This window comes from Taeniopygia guttata, chromosome 1 (assembly GCF_048771995.1).
Source record: "Taeniopygia guttata chromosome 1, bTaeGut7.mat, whole genome shotgun sequence".
In the NCBI taxonomy this organism is placed as follows: Eukaryota; Metazoa; Chordata; class Aves; order Passeriformes; family Estrildidae; genus Taeniopygia; species Taeniopygia guttata.
Genome location: NC_133024.1, coordinates 80,232,001 through 80,247,803, shown reverse-complemented (window position 1 = coordinate 80,247,803; position 15,803 = coordinate 80,232,001).

Below are 15,803 nucleotides of genomic sequence, written 5' to 3'. Positions count from 1 at the left end.
CCTGTCCTGCGGCCCGATATGCCAAATGCAAAGCATGCCTTGGTCTGCTATCTACCAAAAGCAAACTCACCACTGGAAATCACATTTCCTCTTTGCAGCTCTCCTCATTTATTACAAAGCGCTGCACTCACTCAACTTGAAATCGAGTAGAGACACTTGTGATGCCTGAAAATGAAACAGCTAATTACAGAGCAGCTACACAGGCAAGTAACAGGGCAAAGAAGTTAATTTTATAAACAAAACCAAAATACTATTGTAATCAGTCAGGAATAATTCATCTAGTCATTGCTGCCTAGCAATTTTATAGCAGGTAACATAATTATGCAAAAGGATTAAACAAAGATTTAATAGACATGGGACAGGCTAGACACAGAAGGTAGACTGTATATACTTTGAATCATCACCCATCATAAATTCATAATAAACTAGGATGATTACAAGTGTAAAAACCCTAGGCAAGACAGGTATGACCCAGAAAAAAATACCTGCAAATGGTTCTAAAATTATCTAATTTTACTAATCTGGTAATTCAGCATGTAGTGTTCTCTTCAAAAGAGAAAACAATCAGACATTTTCTATCCTTTCATTATGAGTTGGATTCATACCACTGAATACTGTAAAATCAATAGATTTTAGGTAAACTACAATAAAAAAAAAAGAATTAGAGAAAGATTAGGAATAAAAATCAACAGTGACTGTTGATTATTAAGAACTTTCCAAATGCTCATAATTGACTTCTGAAGTTAGAAAAAAAAAAAAAAAAGAAAAAAGAGCTGAATTAAGTCGAACAATAATAAAAGTAAGAATTCTAAAGAAATGAAAATAAGAGTTCTTCCTAGGACGGTCCAGGAAAAAGAAGATTTAGATAAGCCTTGATTAATCTAACAAAATAGATGCTGAGAAACAAGTATACACTAGAGAAGTCAAAGAGCTAGTAAAGCTGAGAAACCAACATTTATCCAAGGATGATCAAAAAAAAGTATTCTTGGTTAAGATTAGACTGGAAAATTAGAAGGAGGTTTCTAATTCCTAGAGAAGTAAAATAGCAGCTTAACTACTTTTAAGATCAAACTGGAAAATAAATTATGGCTGCCAGCAACAGCAGAGAGCTGTTACCCAGGAGGTTGTAGCTGCTGCCCATTACCCAGGACATCCTTTCACATCTCATGTCCTTGCCAGACGGAGAGTCCAGTCAGCACTGTTTGGTATTCTACAAACAGAAAAAGAGGCTAAATATGTCAAATGCACTTTAGAAGTAAATTATCCACTGCAAATTATTCACAAGTTTTATTATTCTATAACTCATGCAGCGAATGAAGTTCATCTACTATTAATGAATTCTCTTAGTAGGATTAATTTAAAGATTTGTGGTCAAGCACTCAAATGACATGCATCAGACTCTCAAAGAATGCTGGCTACTATTTAGTTCTCCAGCATCAAGATTTTACAGTCTTCTTTTTCCTTTCTTTTCCTCTGACACATATTTTCCATCAAGTATTTATGCAAAAATGTCAAAGTTAAAATGTATTTTGAAAGTAAGAACTGCTGGGTCCAAAACCCATGTGTGTTGATACATCCCCGAGTTACTCCATGGAAGTAGCACCCAGTCTCTCTGCTGAAAGTTATCTATATATGATGAAAGACACATATATATGTATATATATACACACACATATATAGTTACAGGCAAATATCTATATTGCAAACCTAAAGTTGTAGATAGACAAGCACAATAGTCATACTTAGTGGAGAGAGCATCAATAATAGAAAATATTAAATGTGTGGCAAAAGCAGAGAACACCTAAATCAGCTTGGAAATGCCTGCACACAGATAGTAAAAATGAGAAAGAAAAACTATATTCTGACTTAAAGGAAGGATCCAGAAGGCTGCTTTGAAAGCTTAAGCACCACTTTGAATGAAATTGATAGAAGAATGGAGAAGGTTGAACTCTGACCAGAGAAAGATGCTGAAGTTTAATGAAGAGTCTTTTTGTCATCACACCTGGGGATCTGTCAGCTTCCTATATATTTACTAAGTAAGGGTCTGAGCTACAGGTTTGGCAGGGACACTAAAGTTCAATGTTTAGTTGCATTTAATTTATATAAGAGCTTTTAAAGGAAATTTTTATTTAATTTACTTGTAATTGTTCCTCATTTTCTCTCTGATTTGGACCTGGTTTACCCATTGTGGTTTATAGATAAGAAATTATTGGTTTAGGCATGTTGCTGATGGGAAAGACATGGGTTCTTGTTTCATTTGCTCCTATCACCAGCAGCATGCTTCCTGCCAACAATATTCCCACCTTTTGTTCAAGGATTTTTGGAGATATTTAAAAGATATTAACAGCCCTACAAGCAGGAGCAGAGGCCATGTATCAGGTACATGTCCTAAAGCATCACTCACTCTGCTCCCTACTCCTTCTCAGCCAATGGTTGTTTCTATTTCTGCAAAGAGCAAATTTTGAAGACCTCTTACTGAAACATTTTACAGAACAGCCTTTGAGCAGTAGCTGGAGAGTTCTGAATTCCTGGAAGCTAGATCTCACATTACCTGGGTACCACACACACACTTTATGTGTTACCCAGGCTTTATGTGGTGTTCGTGATCCAGAACAGTCTTCAGACAGGCATGCAGGTGTGAATCACTGAAATGAGCCTGGGCATGCTACAGTTTGCCAGATTTTCTCCTTGTCTAAATCTAAATCTGCACTCTCCAAAACCAGACAAGTGGAAAAAGTGGAAGAGCCTACCCTTAGTCAGAAGTAATTAATTTACAGTCATGTACCTTCAAAATTAATTACCCATTTGCACATGTAGGTCATTGTATTCTCTTGTATATAGCTTTAAATTAAAAGGAATTTTTATCCAGCAAGTTTAAGTGATGCTACAGCTTTGAAAACTGAGTGACACAATCAGAAAGACATAGAAGGAAATAATATCTAAATAGTGAAATGAGCCCCTTCCTTTCTTGTGAGAGAAGAGAGAGGGAAGTGAAGGTGTGAGTCATTTCCAGATTTAGTTCTGGAGCTCTCTGGGAGGTACTCAACTACAGCTAAAATGTCTGCCATTATAAAGTCCTGGATAGATGAGATGCATAGAAGATAAAGTGGCAACCAGAGTCTCCCCTGGAGCACTTTAACAACTCGGTTTGAATTCGTAAGCGGCCTGATTGTACATGTGCAAATACTTCCATATAAAGGTTAGGCACCCATTGTTATTGCAGCGTCTGTTAAAAAAAGATAGCCATATCGGTTGCTAGGAGATGGCAGACTTCTCCTGGAGAAAAATCACTCCTGATAAAAAAAAAAATTATTTTACATAAAGACCCTCTTAAATATAAATATCTTTGACAGCAGCTATTACTATTCACTGACTTTCTTCACAAATGAATAAATGGCAGAAAAAATATATTATTTGAATACCATTATATCCTAAAGTGTTAAATAGATTTTTCTCCCACTTCTCCCCTCCCTTTTTTTGTTACACAGAAGCGATATTTACTTCCAGCTAAAATTGCTGCCTTCCTTTTCTAAAGACCATTCAGTGAAAGAAACATTTGGAGAACTGAGCTCAAAAATTGAACTCACTTGTCTTTCCTTCCACTGTAAAACTAGCTTTGATTAAAATGAACTGTACTGTAGGATAAACACTTTGTGGAGAAGGAACTTGATGCAAAAGGATGAAAAAAAGCTGCAGCAAGTCTTCACAAATGGATAGCTGGGAGAAAGCAGGTGGGAGGCTGTGCCACATGAACAAAACTAACAATCCAATTTCATTTCAATAATGTTTGGAATTTTCTCCCTACTGAGGTGGCTGGAAGTACAGCTGCCCTATAGTTGTGTCCATGTGCCCAGCTTTTGGTGAAAATGACCTTAACAAATAAAACATGAAACAAACTATATACTTGCTGTTTTAAACTTCTGTAGTCAATAAATGAAACAATAATCTTTCCTAATTTAGTGTGATCAGATTGGCTATTGTGGACATGAGAACTCCCCAGCTGCAAAACACAAAGGCACGCTGCCTACACAATATGGGGATTCAGCAGCTGTGCCTTCCATTGACCAGAGCTGGGAGAAATGTAGATGAAATACCAGCAATAAGAGATCGATGTTGCAAATATTAGCATGAGAAAGAGCGCACCAAACTCTGAGTGTGTACTTCTTTTTTTGTGCTTGTAATAAAGTTTCTCTAGAATTTTGCATGCAGTGGGGTTTGTGTGCGCGTGCATGTGTGTGAAGTGCTTCCAAATCAGGGAGCAGCATGTTTCCTTATACAAATATTGACAGGAATCCTTCAGTTTATTTGGAATTTTCCTGAGAAAGCTGCAACAATATGGTAATACCTCTTCACTACTTTTCACACAGTTGTTTCAACTGTTGGCACCAGGAAATCCTTATTGTTTTAATCAATACCACTTGGAGTGATGACATGTTTCTTTTTTACTTTAAGTGACTGACACAGAGCATTTCCTTGCACAAAGTTCTCATGAGACACTTTTGTGCTGTGCTCAATATATCCAGCAGAAAATATGTATTTGCCAGAAGGCTGAAAGAATGGGCTGCTATTTTTTCCTCTTACATTTTTCATCCTGATACTTTATGCTTCATTGCTGTACTTTCAAACTCACAAATGACCCCAAGAAAAGCAATGAGACTTCTGTCAATGGTTATAATGAAACATCTGAGTAATATCTGGAAGATCAGGATTTGTTCATATAATGAAGTTTTGACTTTAACCTTGATGGTGCCTTCTCCTCCATCTCCTTTCTACTGCTTACATTTGAACAAAAAACCTATACAAGAATGCTTTAAATGCATTCTTTAATGCTTTACATTAATTTCACAATCGATTAAAGTTATTAAGACAATTTGAATATAATATGCATATACCCAACAAATAGATTATGATGCATGAAAGCAGCACAGTAGTCTCTGTTCCTGTGCTAGAAACAACGAGCAATACTCCATTTTGAGTGCTCAAAGAACAGGCAGGACCCTCATTCCCTGTTCCCACAGACCCTGAGCAGTGAAGGAATTCACCCACAGCACAGTGTTTAGGATAAACAGAGAAAATGCACTTGTTTGCATATGTTCATCACCCAGCACAATGAATGAGTGTGCAAAATAAACATTTCTGACTTCAAACTTTTACAACTTAACACATGCCCCTTAAAGAGCTTAATTGCTGCAGCTGCACATCCACTGAGCTGCTGAAGCTTATGTTCTATGACATCCTCTCTGTTCATTTTTTCCTGACTTGATCAAGCAAATTTGTAGCTTCCAAGCTTCACTCAGTTAAGTATTGCAAAGCAAACAGCATTTTGTGCTTTCTGAGTTTGTTTGTTTGGGTTCTTTTTTCCTATTTCTCCTCTCTTTCCATGACTGGGACTTCCTGTTTACCTCTCAAGGACCTTCAAATCATCCTTAAGTTGCAAACTTCTTTCTGAGCCATCCTGTACCACTCCAGACATCAAAACAATTAGACATCTGCTTTAATGAAGGTGGGAATAAAGCCCAAATTTGATCTATATCACAAGGCCCAAACTTCTGAGATGTTGAATTTTCCTCTCATGGATTCTTGAGTGTAAGTAAGTGACTGCATGATGGTCCATATTTCTATAGTTAAGGCATAAAAAGTGACAACCACCTCATCTGATTTCTCTGGTAAAAAACCAATGTGGGTAACTAAAGGAAGTGACAGTAAAGCATATTCTGCTTTCTGAAAAGATGCAGCTATGAGATGGAGAATACAAATGGTTGGATTGCCATTTCTTTAAACTCGGAACTAATTTCTTTGTTTCAAACAGAACCAGTCTTACAAGAAGATCTATACCAGCCAGTTCAATGAGTTAAAAAGTAATTATCAACATTTAGACCTTGCAGTAATACAACACATGAGTATAATTTTTCCATTCTATTAAGTTATAAACCATCCACAAGGTAAATTCCCAAAAACAGTTATGTTTTAGAACACTCATAATTAACCATCTTATTTGGGGCAAATGCAGGGACTTATTCCTTAAAACAAAGTTTAAGAGCAAATAGAAATCATGGCTATTTTCCTGGGAATCCTTCCAAAAAAGAGAGCTATGTGAGTGTAAAGTTATTATTGCAATGTTGTAAGATCAAACAGGACATTCTGAAAAAAGTTTACACACTGAAAAAAAAAGTATGCATAGCACTTCTTATATTTGTAAGAATTAAATTCAACAATAGAAAGCTCAAAATAAAGGGTTAAAAATTAAATATATCAAGAAACATGTCTATAGCCCTAAAGATTACCTTTATTTTTTTTCCTAATGCACAAAAAATTTATTGCTGTTTCACATGCAGCAACAGCTTTGGACCATGGCATTCAGACTGTAAAATGCTCTTGAAAGAGAGCTTGGTGAAACTTGCCCTTGTTAAGCTTAAACAATTTTTTTTTTTCCTGAAACTCCTTGAAAAATAAAGGAAAGAAAAAACAACTCTAGACATGCAGGGAAATACCTGGTTTTGTGTTGTAGTCAGTCATGAGAATTAGGAAATATATTCTGAACTATACTGAACTGCAGACCATTTGACTATGCTAGACATTTGGCTCTTATGTCAGTGGTGTTTAATGCAGATTCTATGACTAATAAATGCACAGAGTTGAGAAGGACACAGCTGGGTGCATGGCTGAGTACAGCACAAAATTTTCAAAGTGTTAGGGATGGTAAAATTACCTTTGACTTCAGTCAGCATAGTAGGGCATACTTCACTTAAACAACTGACTTGCAACACTTTTGACATTAATCCCATCCACCTCTTTAGAAACGCATCTAATTAGTTTAACTTGATCCAGAAAACTTTTTAAAAATTAAAAAATAAACAAATAAATCCCCTGACATCCCCATTTTACTAGCAATAAGTAGAGAAAAGTTTGAGTTTAAATGCTAGCTTTGACCCCTGCTCCTCACAGAAAGTTAATGTGAAAGAAAAAAAGAAAAAAAAAAAGGGAGATAATTCAGTATGTCTTTTATCAAAAGTCAATTCAAATCTCAATCTAAAGTTCAAACCTTCTGCAGCATACATTATCATTAAGATGAAATATTTAGTGGCTCTGTATTCTGGTCATCTTTTGACAATAACCTACAATGTCTCAGAGGTGGCAGGTGCTGGAGAATTCAGTGAATTTTTAAAGAATATCTCATTTTTCAGGAAGGATGGTTTAAAACTGCTAATCTACATTAGCATGCCATTGATTAAATTGCACCTTCCATTTTAAAAGTCCTGAACAACTCCTATAAGTATTAAAAATTTTAGCTGCTTTGAATCTTTTACATGCAGTTTATAAAACCTTGAAATATTGCTATTTAACAGCCATCTCCATCTGTTGCCCCAGTGAATGGGTATAAGTCTTTGTCCTGTGGAAAATAAGAAGTCACATTTTTGGACTACATGCAATGTTCTTTAGAGATAAGCTTTTCACAAACCATAGCTACTAATAATGTTTTGGGCTTCCCTGTGTGATAGGTGCAAGGTGAGCACAAGGTTAGAGGAAAATTAAAGTAGAACTGTTTTAACCATTTTTTTCAGATTAAAACCTCACTAACATTTAATATTTGAATTCAAGCAAGTGGCAAATGTTTAAAAACTACAGCTTTTGTGATTATTAAATGAGAACTAACACAACATGAAAAATTGCATTGCTAAACATCCCACTGTGTTCACATGGATATACACACAGAAGATAGTTCACATTTTGGAAACCATTTTCCAAGGAAAAAAGCTTTTAAGTATTTATTTTTTGTGTGAAACTCTACTCACAGAATTAATTAGCACTACACACAGGATAGAGCAAAATGTACCTCCCCTGGGGGCTTCAGAGCAGCACTCCAAGCTCCCTGAGACTTTCAATATCTTCATCATAGATTACATTACATTTCCATGAGTCTTTTCTTATCAAAGGGAATTGGGCTGATCTGGTACCAAGGGGTAAGGCCTCTGGGGGCTGGTACCACACTTTATGTCCACTGTTACCAGCCATGCTTACAAAGAGTGTCTTCTCTATGAGCAGTCCCACTCCATCAGCAGGTTCAGCTGTGACAGCCAGATGTGTTTGTGACAATGCAGTCATAAATTATACAATCATACAGTCATCAAGTTTGTGACAATGCAGTCATAAATTATACAATCATACAGTCATCATCAAGGCTGGAAGAGACCTTTAAGATCATCAAGTCCAACCATCAACCCAGGACTACCACTGCAGCCCCTAAACCACTAAACCATCTCCAGCATCAGACCCAGGCACCTCTTAAGCACCTCCAGAGATGGTGACTCCACCACGTTCCTGGGCAACTTATTCCAATCCTCACCACCCTAGCAGTGAAAAATATTTTTCCAGTATCTAATCTGAATCTTCCCTGTCTCAGCTTAAGGACATTTCTACTAGTCCTCTCACTGTAGGCATGGTAGAAGAGACCATCCCAATCTGGGATGAGGTTGCTCACCACAACCTCCTTTCAGGGAGTTGCAGAGCTGTGTGTGTGTGTGCTCTGTGCAGGACAAAGCAAAGGGGAAGCTTCTGCCTCGGAGATGTATAGCCCAGGTCTCTCTGGCAGTGAAGGAGAAGGTAACCTTGGACAGCTTTGTGAGATCTGATGAGCAGTGAGGGCTTGGGATGAGCACAACTCCATTGTCTCTTTCACTCCCTTTGTCTTTCTTTTCTTTGATGCCACAGAGAACAAAAAGCAGCTATTTTACATTTGCCTGAATGAAAAGTTCTGGGTAATACTTACACACGCCACATGTGAGAGGATACCCATACATTTTAAGAAAAGATTATTTCTATAAATATTTCTGCCTCAATATATGCAAAGCAAAACATTATCTGAAAAGGGTGGGAATGAAGCTGAAGTAAGCTTACAAAACCAGCTATATTAACAATGGAAAGCTTCTTTTTTTCTTTTAATTTCCTTTCCTCTGGCAATAGGATTCCAGAGAAACCAGCTTCATAGAAAATGAGCAAGTGAACTAGTGCCTAGTAACTAGATCCACACTGGAAATAAGGACTTTCCAGATGTAATCTAATGCCATTTTGAGACTGACTTCACAGAGGAAATGAACCCTTCAATTAATATTTGACTAATTTTGTTTCCTTGTCTTCAGTGATATTTTTTTTAGTCTGAGAGAGTAAAATCCAGATTGTTGTGACAATTGTGAGAACAAGTTAGTCAGCATTTATAAATCACTTGGAAGAAAAATTGCTATTGCTGATAATTCTGAAATTGGATAAAATCAGCAAAACATGTTGCATTGAAAACCAGTTGTTTTCTGCTTTTTTTCATCTCAAAGTTAGAAATGCAGAACTGCAGTAAGCTATTCTTGGTGATGTGGTGGTGGAGACTCCAGTACTCCAATTAAGGCTGTTGGAACTCATACTTCTATCTCTGTATTGACATAATTTTGCCTTTCCGGTTTTGTAGGAATGTGAAGACAACTAATCATTTGCATAAAGTATCAAAAGTCTGAAAACTTTAATAAGTTTTCCCTTAATTTACAGCCACCTAAACTGTGCAAGAAATAACTGTGTGCTTTGATCAGGTTTACAAATACAGCAGATGACTCCTGGAGTCTTAAAAGTATAATTCACACCTCAGTTAACCCATATCTCCTAGGAAACACTGGCACTTGACTGTGTGTGGAATTGAAGGTAGAAAATTATTGGGGAAGGTAAACCTCAGGGATCTGCTTCCCCTGCAGCCAGGCAGCCCCACCAGCACACATACATGTACACATGCAACCCATGACTCTCACAGCATAGTTGTGTTTTGCCCCATTTTGTTTACATTTTATTTTATTATCTTACTTTATTTTACTTTTATAGTTAACCCGAGGCTTGCATGAGCAAAATTACAATAGTTCTTTCTTAGCTGCATGATGAATAAAGGCCACTGTTTGTTCTTGAATTACAAAACATTGGTACTGAAATATGTAAGAATAAACACTGGAAAGAAGGGATAAGTTTTTAGTTTTAAACATCTGTTTTAAAGTGATATGAGGGAGTGAAATTAAATTTAATAATCTCTCTTCCTTCCTCTGCTTTTGAAATCATAAGACAATGTGGTAGGACATGTGTTTCAGATCTAGTGTGGTATTTTCAGATGTAGACAATTCATTATCCGTGGTTCTCCTTTTCTGCATAAACCATGATTTTTCTAAGTACAAAATTGTCTGCTAAATTGTCCCCAGGTTACACAACATAAAACAGCATTTATGTATAATAAGGCATTACCTCCACCTGCTATAGACAGTGTTTATTCTGCACATTTTGTTTTCCCTGCTGGATTGCAGCCAGTGAACTCAATAGTTTGTTAGAAAGCAACGGATCTTACATGTCAAATTGTCTGATTTATTTTACATAAGTTTAATCATCTGTCAGCCTTTTTTCAAAGGAATAGAAGGGAAGTTCTTCCATGCTTTTTAAGAGATATTTCTCAGTGAGGTTTTTCCATGCTCTTTAATGGATATTTATTCAGTGAAAAACTTATTTTTAATATCTTTGCCATATTCTACCTCACACATGTGTGTGTTTAAATCAGGCCACAGGGTGTGAGCTGATTTAGGCACTGAGCTAGAGGACTTCGGCACTCACATTAATCACACACTTGAAAATGCTCATCAGTTGTGCCAACCACCTGCTCATTCTGATTTATACAATGGGTTATACTTATGCCCATTTTTATGCCTACAGCTGTATGCCTCAGGGCATCACATCTCCTTGGACCAGTGGATCAGCCTAATCAAGAGAACTTTATCACACAGAAGCTAAATCATTTGACTGACTGTCCATTTGGATCAGTCAGTTGAGAACAAAGCAGTAAGTGACATAACATTTTTTTGTTATGTTCTCTTCTGTGCAGGACAGAACTGTGCTTAATTAGGCATTTAAGAGTGACTTCACTTCTGTAGTTCTTACTACACGTTATTTTCAAGCAGCTCAATGATCTGAAACACCAATTAGTTTCAATTCACACCTATTATCCTCCTTTAGTGCACTGTTAATTCAAAGTCCAAATTCCCATCCTTGTCAAAAAGTGGTAATTTTCTCTTTTTGTAAGTGTTTCTTCTGAAGTTCTGAAACATATAGTGCCAAATGACATTACTTAGAACTTCACACAGAGGCCTTATACAACTTCCCAAGTTTCCATTTTTCATGTTTTTAGGCCCAGCATATTCTCTTGCTGTCTCTCCATTGTTTCAACTCCCTAGAAACATTCTCTCTTCAAAATTTTTCTTTCTAAACCAGTTATATATTTTTACAGGACACCAGTGGTATTGCCAAAGACTACTAAGATGACTGCAGTCTCATAAAGCACTGCAAACAAACACATAATATATGTTAGAAAGGTTGAAACATAAGGTCTTCATCCTCTTCACATACCACACAGCATCCTGTAGTAACATGAGGAAAACATTCAATGCTTAATATGAAAAAAAGCCCAGACACTTTCAGGTAAGAATGTCTAAAAAAGAAAAATCTCCATTATTTACCAGTCAATTTTCAGATCACTCATTTTCACCAAGCCATAGTCCAAAGAGAGTAAAATTCTTAGCCAGGTTTTTACCATATAAGATTACAAGACTGTAAAATTAGTGATTCCTAAAGGTCTATGGGCATACCTAATAGTAATCCCTTAATTGTTCCAAATATTTCTATTTACATAGCAGATGAAAGAAATGGGGGGGAATAACTTATTGCATAAATATGGCTTTTGTTTGAATGTCTTTAATGCAACTTAATCCAGGTTATGCTTAGAAGAAGAATCAGAAAAAGATTGACCAAGTATCAAAATAAGCACTTAAAAAATGCATTTGTTATTTTAGCTTTTCCTTTAGAAAACTATTGCTAAGAAATGCTAATGACTGATTATATTAATTGTCTTTGTTAACTTTTTTAATAATAATCATGAAATTGTTCAGCTGTTCCTTAGCTTTTGAGTACTTATTTTGAATTTTGGGAGAAATATAAGAGGTGTGATAACATTTCCAATCTCCTACTTATAAATTGACAGTACAGGATTATCCATCACTATGCGATAACTTTCCTTCCATATAGAAAGTTACTTACCTGTGCACCTGCTGATGTTCTTTCAGGCATAATGTCTAAACAAATTAGCATGTTTCAAAAACTGCTTCCAGCTACTACAAACTAAAATATCAGTTACACATTAGTCTTTTCAGTTAAGCTGCCAGTGTTGCTCCAAATCTGTTGGAGTGCTTTGTCAGTCCAGCCTACCGTCAAATATCTGTGCATTTCACATCTATCTGATTAGTTTTACATGTGATCCTCTTAATTATGGTGGAAGATTGCACAAAAATTTATTGTGTTTGTAGGTAAGGAAAAAATAAACAACTTTTTATTTTCCCCAAAAGCTGGAGATACAGATCTAGATTTCTTGATTGGATTTTCAGAAAATATTATGTCAATCCATCAGTTTGGATGGAAATCTGGAATTACCTCTGATATGAACTATGGGCATGTCTTATTTCAGCACAAATGTAAATCTCAGTTTATATATATGCACAGTATATGCTACTGCCAAAAAAAAAAAAAATAAAAACTCCAAGCTCAATTTTGTATGTCTCCTGCACACTTCCAGTCAAATGTACATATGAAAACCACTCAAAGAAAAAAAATTAAGTTTCCCTCATATCAGCAGCTAAGAGATCTAGCATATGTACAAGGGTCAAAATTTGCAGCTAGCTGTACTAGAGACACAAGTAACCACAATGCCAGACAAAATGTAAAATCCAGACTACAAATGAATTTGAGACCATTTTTATTTAGATTCATAGAACCACCTTCTCATACTCAAAGTGAAAAGGCTAGACAGCACACAGCACCAGCAAAGCAATCAAGTCCCAAAAACTTAAACAAAACAGTCCTTCTGTGTATGTAAATTTGCACAGACCCTCCACAGCGTTTGAAGACATCATAACAAAGCAAGGATAAATCTCATCCACAAATGTAATTAATAACCTTCATATTTGTCTAAAGATGGTGAACAAGGATTAACAAAAAAACCAAGCAAAGAACAACAGTATATCATAATTATTTCTCCAAACCAACAAGGAATATAACTGCACTTTCTTTGCCAAGGGTTAATTCTGGATAGCTCAATAGCACATTTTCTAGAGATTTTTGTTCCAGATTGCAGTTAAATCTGGCCAGGGATTCAGACTCTTCAAATTGAGGATGTTCAGCCTCTAAACAATCACAAATGCTCAGCTTTTCATCTACAGTTCCTATCAAATATAGAAACATCTTTCAAATGTTTAGTTTTTACTCAGATTTCAGTACTCTTCAAACTTATTTTAAACCATTTCATTGCTATCCTTCCTGCCTGTTAAACACATCAAGTGCTTCAGTGCCAGCTGGTGTCAGAAAAGAAAGTCTAAAAACAAAAACCATACTGCTGGCTGTCTTCTACCCTCACTGGCACCCACTGCTTGAAGACAGATTATAACACTACTTGTAGCTCTTCCAGCTTTCCACAGACACCAGAATTTTATAGTGGGAGAGGCAATTAACAATACTGCAGTTCTGCAAGGGGCATTTTCTGAGTTCCTTTCCTTAGTTCCTTATGACTTTCTATTTTGACCCACTTTTGTTTGCAAAATAGCTTTCTAAAAAATAATAATAATAAAAAAAAACACATCACTGAGAGAAATACAAGGTAACTCTCATTTTTTAAATTCTATTCTGGTGTGACCAGTGAACAGAGAAAAAACAATGCCTTTGTATTGTGTATATTCAAAACTTTCAGGAGATTTGTACATTCAATCCAGTAATATCTCCATCTTCCCTTTCAGCTCCCCCACACTGTTCCCTCACAAAAAGGAGACTTCAACCACCTTATTTCCTTCTGTTCTCACCCATAAGCATTGGAAGAGATGCTAAAGTACACCACCACATCAGATGAGATGGAGACATACAGATCCATGTGTTCAAGAGCACAATAATATTGAAAAAAAAGGGAGATTATATAAATTATTTCAGACTATCATGCTTGAGTTATGCCCTACTATGGCATTTAGTTAAAAAGATAATTAGGAGATGTCTCATTTACTCCATACATTGACCCTGGTTTTTTTTGCAAAATCAAAATTTTTTACAGTCAGTGTGATAATTTTCCTACAAGCAGGAAGGTTTTGTACATAGAAACATTTTGAAAACACTCAGATTTGCAGTTCTTTTGGCTTTAATCAGATCCATGTTGTGGAGCACCTTTAAAGTGAAGACTACATTTTCAAAAAAACTTCTACAGGACCAAACTGTTATGCAGTAATTTTCGGAAGCTTTAATAAAGCAATTGCTTAATATTTTCAGTTATTATTTTCATGAGACAACTTATGATATAAAATCATGTAAAATTAGATGGCAAGTGCATACCAACTCTCTCACCATTAGAAATTTTAAAAATACCTGCAATGCCAGTCTGATTAGAAGAACAAAGTCTAATTCAGTTAATGTTAATCAAGTTTGTGGAAAAATATCAACATATTAGAAATTACAGTATGCATCTCCTAATTTTACCTTCTAGTAGTAAAATTGAAAGATCTGCTTATAATGTAGTCATTTTTTTTAATATAAGTAATGTGCACTTTTCTTCCTATAAAATGTTTTCTATCATGATTAAAATACTTTTATCCCTATTGCGGTTAATTGTCATAGACTCATGGAATCGTTAGGGTTGGAAAATCTCCCAGATAATCTGGTCCAACCTTTGACTGAACACCCCCATGACAACGAAACCATAGCACGAACCGCCATGTCCTGCTGTTTCTTGTAAAGAAATACCTTACATTTTTTACCAAATGCACTGAAATAAGTATATAAATAAACTGGTAAAAGTAGCTGCAACTGAATAGAAACATCACTTCATATAACTCTGGTTTTCATGACTACTACTTTTATGAGACACAAAAGCCTTTTTTACCTATAAATAGATATTTTAAATGAAAAATTCAACCCAAAGCATTATTAAAAGTTTAAATCCACTGTCTTTGGTTATTATTCATTGCTGGAACAAAAAGAAACAATAGTAAAAACTTCCATTGGCTATGCCCATTTTGGCAGACAGTTTATGAACCAAATTAATAATTACTTTGCAACTATAACTTTTGAACTTTCAAAATAATAGACATTTTGTCACTGTTGTAGATGTTCTGAAAGAATTGCATTTGATTCCAATTTCCAAATTTCTAGATAAAGCAGAATAAATCTTATGGCTCAGTTCCACCTAAAGACAGCTATTTCTAAATAAACTATCCAGATCAGGAGAGAAAGTATAATTGTCTTATGGACATACTTCAGCTAGACTAAATTACCTCTCAGAGAGAAACCTGTTCCAATATTTTTATAGTACAATTTAGTACATTTTGTATACAAAACTAAAAATGAGGACCATGGGATGATGCAGGCATCTGAGGCAAAATAGAGGCCAATGCAAAGGCCTGTATACAAAAATACCAGTTTCATATTGGAGGTGCTTACCAACAGCCCAGCAACAGGTATTAAATAATAAAGTTTTTTGAATCTATTGTTGTAGTCCCTGTTTTCCAGTTCACAGTTCTGTAACCCCCCTGAAAAGCCTTGCCTTCTCTCAATGTTTAAATGAGCAAATTGAGAATACACAAGCACCAGAGCCCACTTACATTTGCCAAAGTGATCTTTCATATAGATGACAATTCTCCCTCTTCCATCCTTTTCCTTTTTCTCATTGCCAGTGATGGAAACCCTACTGCATAACCAGTCATCTTCCTAAGGAA